The sequence below is a fragment of the Phoxinus phoxinus genome (assembly GCF_949152265.1).
Source record: "Phoxinus phoxinus genome assembly, chromosome: 12".
NCBI lineage: Eukaryota > Metazoa > Chordata > Actinopteri > Cypriniformes > Leuciscidae > Phoxinus > Phoxinus phoxinus.
In genome coordinates, this window is record NC_136887.1 from 28485848 (window position 1) to 28495880 (window position 10033).

Below are 10033 nucleotides of genomic sequence, written 5' to 3' on the forward strand. Positions count from 1 at the left end.
TAAAGTGCTAACCAGGTTAGGCCTTCAACCCTCATGTTTTTAATTAATGATATACCTTTTTTTTCCCCACTGTACAAGTGCATATCACTTAATTAGTTCAGATAAAGTATGGTAGACAGGCCTATAGGTGCGATTTCCCCCCCAAAACCAGTTCAGCAGAATCCTGCCCTCCAGCTAATGTCATTGGTTGAGGTTACAGTGACGGGTAGGTGTAAGGATCAGTGTTAGTGGGCAATCAGTGATTGGCATGACCGCTGAAATCTTTAGACGCGGTATATGGCCTATTTTGGTTGCTTTAAATTTTTTTTTTACTTTTTAAGCTGCTGGCACAATGTAAACGATGTACATTTATAAACATCATGTGTACCCTAAACTATCATGTATAAAAAGGTAGTCCTATATTTATGAATTTCCCATTCCTGCAGAGATATAGATTTTGTGGGTTATTTATTTTATGAAAACATAAATACAAATGTTTGCTAAGTCTCTTTTTTTTGGGGACATTAGAGGACATTTTGAAAGCAGCTCACGTCTGACTCATGCATGCTATCTTTATGGACGGGGAAGCAGTTCTAACACACCAGCGAGCAATATTATTTCATGCTTGTTTTGTAAACCCGTCTCTCCAACACGCACACATATCCTTACTGATATTCTTTTTAAAACCCCACTGTGTAATAATAATTATAATAGTAATAATATATATATATATATATATATATATATATATATATATATATATATATATATATATATATATATATATATATATATATATATTTATTACACACACACACACACACACACACACACACACACACACACACACACAGTAATATATTTTTGTTTGTAAAAAAAATAATCTCATTTTAAGGTCATGCTAAAATCATTTCTAAGTGGAATTGTTGGTGAATTGTTTGCTAAAGGCTAAAGGGATGAATTTGTATTTTTAAGCTCTTACGGGGAGAAAAACCTTTAAAAGCCTAAATCGTAATGGAATCAGAAGAGAGGCTCAGACGTTTATTATTATTATTTTCCAGAGACCTATGTCCCTCTAGCTGTCACTGTAAAGCTGCTGCCGATGTAAAACACATGCATTTGTTTTTGCATGTGGTCCTGTATGTGCTCTCTTGTCCGAGTTGATTTGTGTGATGTAATTACCGCTAAAATGCTTTTGAGCTGACTCTTTCATTGCTTTCCTGGAGTGATTGGTGGTGATCGAGTACATGCTGGTGTCTTGATTCAAGGCTTTGTGTTTCTTTGTGGCAGTGCTGGGGATCTGAAAAAATAGACATGTTTGATGCACTACATTACATTAGTTCCTCACATCACATCTACACACATCTTAACACTCTTTTAGCTGTTCCAGTGCAATGCCAATTGGAACGACTGAAAAAAAGCATGTGTGTCCGCTCCATACATTGTTGTGATATGTCAATGTCATGGTACCTGTCACATGACCTCACACTGTAGGTTTACTTGCTCTCTTTCGAATGCCTGTCATAGCTAGATGGCTTTCAAGTGATTTATATATATATATATAAATAAAATTAAAAAAAGGTGTTAGTCACCATCATATTTACAGATCTGGATCACCCACAGGGTTCTTTTAATCGCTTTCAATTAAATTATGTTCTGAAAGAGGTTAATGCTGTCAAACTGAAAACGTACTGCTCTTGTATGGTTATTATTGTCACAGTGCCTTTAGCTTGTTTCCTTGATCACATGTTGTATTATCACTCTACTTTGCTTTAGATGAGTATAGTCGTCATCATGATTTGTATAGGCTAATACATATTGTTTGTAAAATACTAATTTATCATATACTACCAGTCAAACATTTATAATAAATAAGTTATAAAACATTATATTCAAAGAATCCTGCAGTTTCCACAAAAATAAGCTGCAATTATTTTTCAATATTGATAATTAAAAAAAAACATTGGTAATAAACACCAATAATAATTGATAACAATTGAGCACCAAATCAGTATATGATTTCTGAAGGATCGTGTGACACTGAAGACTGGGGTAATGATTGTGAAAATTCAGCTTGGCATCACATAAATTAAATTACATTTTGAAATATATTAAAATAGAAGTAATATTTCACAATATTGCTTTTTTTACTGTATTTTTTTTTATGATCAATTGCAGGCCTTGGTGAGCAGAAAACACATTAAAACAATCTCAAATTATTCTCAAACTTTTGACCGGCAGTATAATATAATTGTGAATGCACACACGCACGCACGCACGCACACACACACACACACAAGCTATTTTCCTCATAAGGAATTTTAATATTGCCATCTTTGTAATGTAACCTTTCATAATGTAGGGTTTGCCAGGCCACCCACACACACATGTTTGAATGGTTAGGGTCATTCAAAACAAATATCCCCTCCAGACATCACTTTTTGGCCATTACATACATGACACACACATATATATTTTATATACAGTACACACACACACACACACACACACACACACACACAATTATTGTGTGTTATAAATTATTATACATTGATATAATTAATTCCAATAAATGTATTAACTCAACAATATTGTTTTGTCTTGCTCCAGTTCTACAAGGTTTATCTTATCTCATCATGTGGTGTTGCATTAGCTTTGTATGGTAATTGTATGATAACTACTGTACTACAGTACAATTGGCAGTATTTAGAAGCGTGTGTGCTGCTATTGTGACACTGTGCACCTCAAATTAGACCCACAGACGCAGCGTCTAATTCATATCCATTCCCTTGAATTCTTTCCTTCCCACGTTTCTAGAGCTAAATTACTCAAAGTGTTTTCCTGCCTTTACAATTAGATCAGACAGGCAGCAAGGAGATTAATCAAACACCCAGACAACGTTTCTGTGGACGTGCCACTCAAGGAATGTGCTCTGAATGAGTCTGTCTGTGTTAGCTGTCTGTAAAGACCATGTGACCTGCTTCCTCGCCCAGCTTTTATTTCCAGCCCAATTGAATCGGGAGATCTACAGTCAGCATGTTTGTGATTGATCTTTCGGCCACCCGGCTTTTGGCCGCTGTAATTGTACGCACAAACAAAATCAAAGTAAAACGTATTATTTTACCCTTATGCTTGGATAAGTCTCACTCCCCAAGAGGACTTGAAATATTGTGATTTTCGCGTTTCTTGCTCGGCTCTCTGAATATATTAGTGCTAATATATACAGAGCAATATTAGGATTCAAAACGTTCAAGTTTATTAGCATTCCTTCAAGAGGCTGAAATATGAGCAAATCATTACAGCCTGCTGTTCACTCTGAAGCATGAGAGGAGCATTGAATAATCTCACTGTTCTTTAATCAGCGCTGAAACTTCACTGTTGGGTCACGACCTAAAAATGCTCCGTTCTGATAGGGGAACAACAACGCTAAAAGCAATACTAAAATGCAGTCAACCATATAACCACACATTATTATGATAGCAAAATAAATAGGCTTTTAAAAGTGAGGAAACCCATCCCAAATCTTGTGGATGTCAAAGACTGCGGCGTTGTTTCTTAAATAGCTCAATATTACAGGTCTTTTTTCTATGGTACTTTTTAATGTTTTTACTTTTAGTATGGTAACTTTTTAATGTCGTGTTAGCTGACGCCTTCATCTCAAAATGCAACCCATACGACTATAATTATAATTAATGACAATTGTATTGTGTTAGTTTAGCAATATCATCTGCTGAAGTCTATTGCAGATATAGATATTCATATACGTCTAACTACGGTCCAAACAGTGAAATTAGCCTATTCTTAGATCAATTATTCCTATTCATTATGCCAGAAATGCTGTCGATTAAGCATAGCATGTATTGAAGCCAACACACACCACTCTGTCTTCCAGTGTGTAGGTACAGTATGTTGAAGGTTTATGTATATTTTCAAACCTCCATCTCTCTCCGTCTTCATTTCTCCCTTTCCTACAGCAACATCAACGGCAAATATGCTACAATCACGTAATGTACTTGCCTGCCAGCACTTTACATATGAGCTTGAAATGTTTTCCATTGAGGGAATGCTTATTTTTATTGGTGTTCTTTATGGGAAAGGCTGGTGATGATTTTCAAATGCACTTGTGTGATTTGTGGCCAGTGGTTTAGATCACAGCATATGTGTGTGTGTGTGTGTGTGTGTGTGTGTGGTTCAGGTTTTCCTATTGTTATGGGAAAAAAGTGTCCCCACCAGAATGTTATTGCTTGCCACAAGGAAAGCAGCTTATAAATCACATTAAATGTGATGGGTATAGGGGTAGGGTTAGTGGAATATACAGTTTGTACAGTATAAAAATCATTATGTCTATGGAAAGTTCCCATAAAATATGGACACTCATGTGTATGTGTAGATATTTCTGGTGATGGAGAGCATCTTCCCATGAGCACCTCTTGCCCTGGCCTGTATGGTACGTACGGGAGCGAAAGACACTGGGATGTCAGCGTGGAGCGGTTTTCGAAATACAGCGTCTGAACCGAAGGCTACATCTCCCTCTCCTGCATGCAAATGGAGAGAGAGAGTTGTGTCCCTCAGACGGCATCCATATCAACACATTTTAAAGACTTCTTTTGAAAGTAGGAATTGCACACCCAATCTATCTTTCATTAGCATGCTATTTTTCAGAGTAAACTGCTGGTCTCTTGTGATCTGTATATGAGGGCATTAAACATGTATCAGGACCCAAGAGTTACAGCCTAATAAAAAGTCCATAAAGATTAGGTGCATTAGCATAGCAATATTCATCAAAAACTTCCCATTCTCGCTCAAGCAGGGAAAACTATCCTGTGGTTCTGTGCTGCTCGTGTGCAAGTACCGCTGAAAATGTTTACGCAGGATTTTTTTCCCCTCTGAACACAAAAGGGGCTCTCTTTGAGGTCCTTAAACAAGGCTATCTAGCTGTGTGCCGCTAAATTAAACGCCTCTGTGTCGTTACTCATCGGGCTTGTATTAAGAGGACCGGAGGTGTCCAATTCCGTTTCAGGCAGTTTTTTTTTTTGAGAACCTGGAAAGATTGAATTAATACAAAGAGTAACAAGTGCCCTTCAGAGTTGTGTGTGTGTGTGTGTGTGTGTGTGTGAGAGAGAGAGAGAGAGAGAGAGAGAGAGAGAGAGAGAGAGAGAGAGAGAGAGAGAGAGAGAGAGAGAGTGTGAGAGAGAGTGTAAGAGAGAGTGTGTGTGTGTGTGTGTGTGTGTGTGTGAGAGAGAGAGAGTTTGTGAGAGAGTGTGAGATGTTCAGTATACGTTATGGGGACAAAATGGAAATGTTTTGGTCCCCATGAGGAAAACAGTTTATAAATCATCCTCAATTATGTTTGTTGAAAAGTTTTTTGTAATGGGAAGGTTTAGGGGAAGGGGATTGAATATACAGTTTGTACAGTATACAAATCATTATGTCATGGAAAGTCCCCAATAAAATATGAAAACCCAATGTGTGTGTGTGTGTGTGTGTGTGTGTGTGTGTCTATAGAGAAATAAAAGGAAAATGCATGGCCAGTACATATTTTACCTGACAGTGAAAGTGATTATGCCTGATGCAGGAACATTGTTATCAATTTGTCAAGCTGCATATCAGGGCTGTAACCAACTAAAAGCAACGGCACTGACTTGGCTAAACATTTTTCAGGAGCTTGATTGTTTTAAAAATAACTTGGGCAAGCACCAATATGTGTAACTTGAAGTGTTACTTGTATCTGGATTTTCAGAGTTAAAACAATTATTTGTAGCTAAAAGTTGTTTTTCATCATTAGTTTTAACATATATCATTTTTTTTTCTCATTTAGCGTAAAAGCACTTGAGAAGATACTGCAGAATCTCAAAGAAAGTTCTCAAAAACGGTTCCGATTGCAATATATATATTTAGTTTTATATAATAATATGAGGTAGGCCATTTATAATATAGCCTCCTTAAAATCTTTAATATTGTTATTTTCTGTTTGTCAGTTGCTTAGTTACGGTGGCTACATTTTTAAATGAATAGATTGACTGTAGTTGAACAATTTTAAATGAGTAGCTTGTATCTGGAGAAGCTTCAGTTTCAAAGTAGCAGCTGCATATTAACGCAATCATGAGGGTTCATTCTATATGAGGGTTCATAGTAAGTTTGACTGGGCACAATCAATGCACCGGCACATAAAAGTGAATGAGGACTGCTGGGGCTAAAATCTGCCGAGAACATCAAGCCTTCATTAAAATGAGCTGTTGCCACACTTAATTAAAAGTGACATTTGGTAATTTGGGAACATGATGGGTGCCATGAACCTAGCTCTTGTTTAATGACAGTCCAGTGGATTATGCTTCCTGACTTATCCCTGTCTCGTGGTATCTCTCTCTTTGAACGGCAGCACTATGGCATGCTGGGAAAAGCCTTTCAGCCGCCCAGGCTAAAAAGGAGGAAAAGAAGAAAAAAAAAAAGTTGCCGGAATTTCAGTTGTATTGATTTTGTCTGCTCTATAATAATGTCCTTCCTGGGGGCATTAAATCACTCTGATTGTTAGACTGTATATTTTATGAAGGGCACAAAGCCCCATCAGACCATAGGAAGGAGTGTGTGCACGTCTGAGTAGTTCAAGATATCACGCTATTTCCCCTGGTTGTCCTGAGCACATATACGGGGTAGGAGTCTCCAGTTCTAGACCTTTGAATATGAAGGGGAAGTTTTACTGTAAAGTCCTAATCCAGGAGGTGATTCTCGGTTAATTCTCTTCAAGATTAGCTCACTTTAGCTAAAAACATTCTAAGTAGTTGGAAAGAGTTGCTTACATTATTCAGAGCACTATCTGCACTCGAAGGCTCATGAGCACAACTTTTTTTTATCGTATTTAAATCCGACGAGATTTGTAAACAAAATTAATATGCATCATGCGAGTTTGGAGGGTACGAGAGCGAGCGATGAGTAAACACTGTGCTCAACTCCCAGAAAATACCAAAGTGCAAAGTGTAATGAAGTAGAAGATCGTTTTGAAATGTACTGAACAGTTATTTGAATTTCTTGCTTTGCAGACAATTGTGCTTAAATCTGTGGATGGGGAAGGAAACACGGATGCACGCACTGTATTGCTAAATGCAATCGTAAACTATTGAATTTCAATGCTCAAAGTGAGACAAATATAGAACTGAATTATTTGACGACACGTCCCACTAGATTTGTTTCTGTTTGCTCTTCATAATCAGCTGGTGAACTCTTGTTCCCTGACATTCATGTGCCATTTGTTTTTCACACTATGATCTTTAGAAGTTTATTGGGGATTTTTAATTTTGGATTTTGTTCAGTTTCATAACATCATAATAGCTGTTCAAAGGAGTTCAGGAATAAACTATCGCATTCTCAAACCAGGGCATCTGTGAACAAACGGCAGTTCATTTTATCCCATTCCTTTAAACTTTTGGCTCTCATTGACAGAAATTGACTGCTGGGCCTGTATAGTTACTCAAACTCAAGCAATCATTCATTCATTCCTTTGCCAGTCAACTCGCCTGACAGCAGTAAATAACTTCAGATAAGGGAAGAACGTGCCTGACCCGTATCAGTGCTGCTTTCCGAGAAAACGGCTCTTTTCCGTTCTGGGAGGTCTAAATTAATCAGTCATTTTTGGTGTGTTTTGATGTGAAAGTGTACCATAAATCATGCTCCTGAGCAAGTTAGCAATTATCATTATAAACATTGTCACTTACGTAGAGCCTGATTTCAGCAAGTGCAACATGTTCCTGGAACAACATTCCAATCAATCAATCAGTTGTGAGGGAAGTTTACAGTTTATGTCAAGTTTAAGCTTACAACCAGGGTTAGCTGCTAAGCTGCTTCTACATCCGTGTTATTCACATCATTTCCCTCTGATTTTAGGGATAACTTGTGTGGGGATATGGTATATGTTGACCTAAGAACACGTCTAAATCAACATAATCCAGACTTGCGTCACTTAGGCGATGGACAGGGCGTACACATGGGAGTAATGGAGTAATATACATGACCAGTCTTTAGGGATGCACCAATATTCATCTTAATTCAAACACTAAATTAAGACACACTCAAACAAATTAGAAATTTCATATTCATTTTGAGAAGAAAGAATAAATAAGTGTTTATATTTTAGACCTGACGGAATTGTTTTCACAGGAAATTGCTTACTGTACATCGGTCATCCGCCCGTGCGTGTCTAGACATATCCGTAAATAGAGAAAAGTTGCTCTGGCTACTTTGACACATAGGTTTGTTGTCACAACCAGCGAGAAAGGAGAATCAACCGTTGAAAAAAAAAAAACAGCGAACAGAGGAGAGACAAGTCAAGTCAAGTCAAGAATATTTGTATAGCGCTTTTCACAATACGGATTGTATCAAAGCAGCTTCACAGTATTAAAATAAAATAATTATAAAACGTCCATGTTTGGTAATGCTAATCAATAGTAATATTGATTGATTCATTAAATTGAATATCCCCAACTGAGCAAGCCAAAGGCAACAGTGGCAAGGAAACGAAAAACTCCATCAGGTGACCCAATGGTGACCTAAAACTCCATCAGGTGACCCAATGGAGAAAAAAAAACCTTGGGAGAACCCAGGCTCAGTCGGGGGCCAGTTCTCCTCTGGCGGTTATGAACTAGAGGCCGGATTTAACTGTAAGATTAAAACATTTATATGAATGCCTGGTTAAAGAGATGCGTCTTTAATCTAGTTTTGAACTGGGAGAGCGAGTCTGAGCAACGAACAGTATCAGGAAGGCTATTCCAGAGTTTTGGAGCTAAATGTGAGAATGCTCTCCCTCCTTTGGTGGACTTAGATATCCTAGGTACGACCAGAAGCCTCGAATTTAGCGATCTTAAAGAGCGCGATGGATTATAGGGCGATAGAAGATCCGTTAAATAAACTGGAGCTAAGCCGTTTAGGGCTTTATAAGTCAGTAACAATACCTTATAATTAATACGGAACTTTATAGGTAACCAGTGTAGAGAGGATAAGATCGGTGTTATATGATCATATTTTCTTGACCTAGTAAGAACTCTAGCGGCTGCATTTTGGACTAACTGTAGCTTGTTTATTGAGGATGCAGGACAACCAGCTAATAGAGCATTACAGTAATCTAGTCTCGAGGTCATGAATGCATGAACTAACTTTTCTGCATCAGAAACTGATAGCATATTACGTAGCTTAGCAATGTTTCTAAGGTGGAAAAATGCCGACAAGAGAGACAAGAATAATAAAACAAGAATCAACATTGGTTTGGCTTTTCGAAGATGACGAAAACTGTGGGATTTTTAAAGTCACGTCAAGTAATGTCAAGTCACCTTCATTTATATAGCGCTTTTTACAATATAGATTGTTTCAAAGCAGCTTTACAGTGATAATAAGAAATTGCAACAAATATTGTTTTGGCTGTACAGCAACTCTAGAAGAAAGTGCAAGTCCTTGAAACGTGGAGTCCATTACATCTTGGCTCCCGATTTGCAGGAGGCTAAAAAAAAAAAGGGGCTGAAAGACCAACTAAAAGGCTTTCTTAAGAAGTGTGTGATAAAGCCCACATCCCTGGAAACTAGTGCAGTGAATCGCACACTCTGGCAGCAACTTTGTCAGAATGGAGTACAATGTTACGAAGACAGGAGAACTGAACATCGCCTGACTAAAAGACATCAGAGAAAGCAGGCCATGCTTGTTCCTGCCCCCCTTAAGACAATTAGGAGAAACTTTGATATGCCCTGTCTGTAAGACAGTGTGGATACCGCATCGGACTATACACTAGACTCATCAAAGAACCCACAAATTATAGGAGAAGTCATCATCGGACTACGATTGACTACCCAGAAATATTTCTTTACAAAGTGACATTGCCAATTACTTGTCTGGCATGCATAAGACATTGTTTTTAGTCGTGTCATTTCTGCACGTACAGGGGAACTTTAGCTGTGAAAAGACAAAACAAACTTTTTGTCAAAACTTTTGGGCTTTGCAGGGGATCTTCTAGTTGACACGGTCTCTGCTGCACTTCAGGGCTGCGTTCTGGTTGTGTCTGCAGATCCTTCATCTG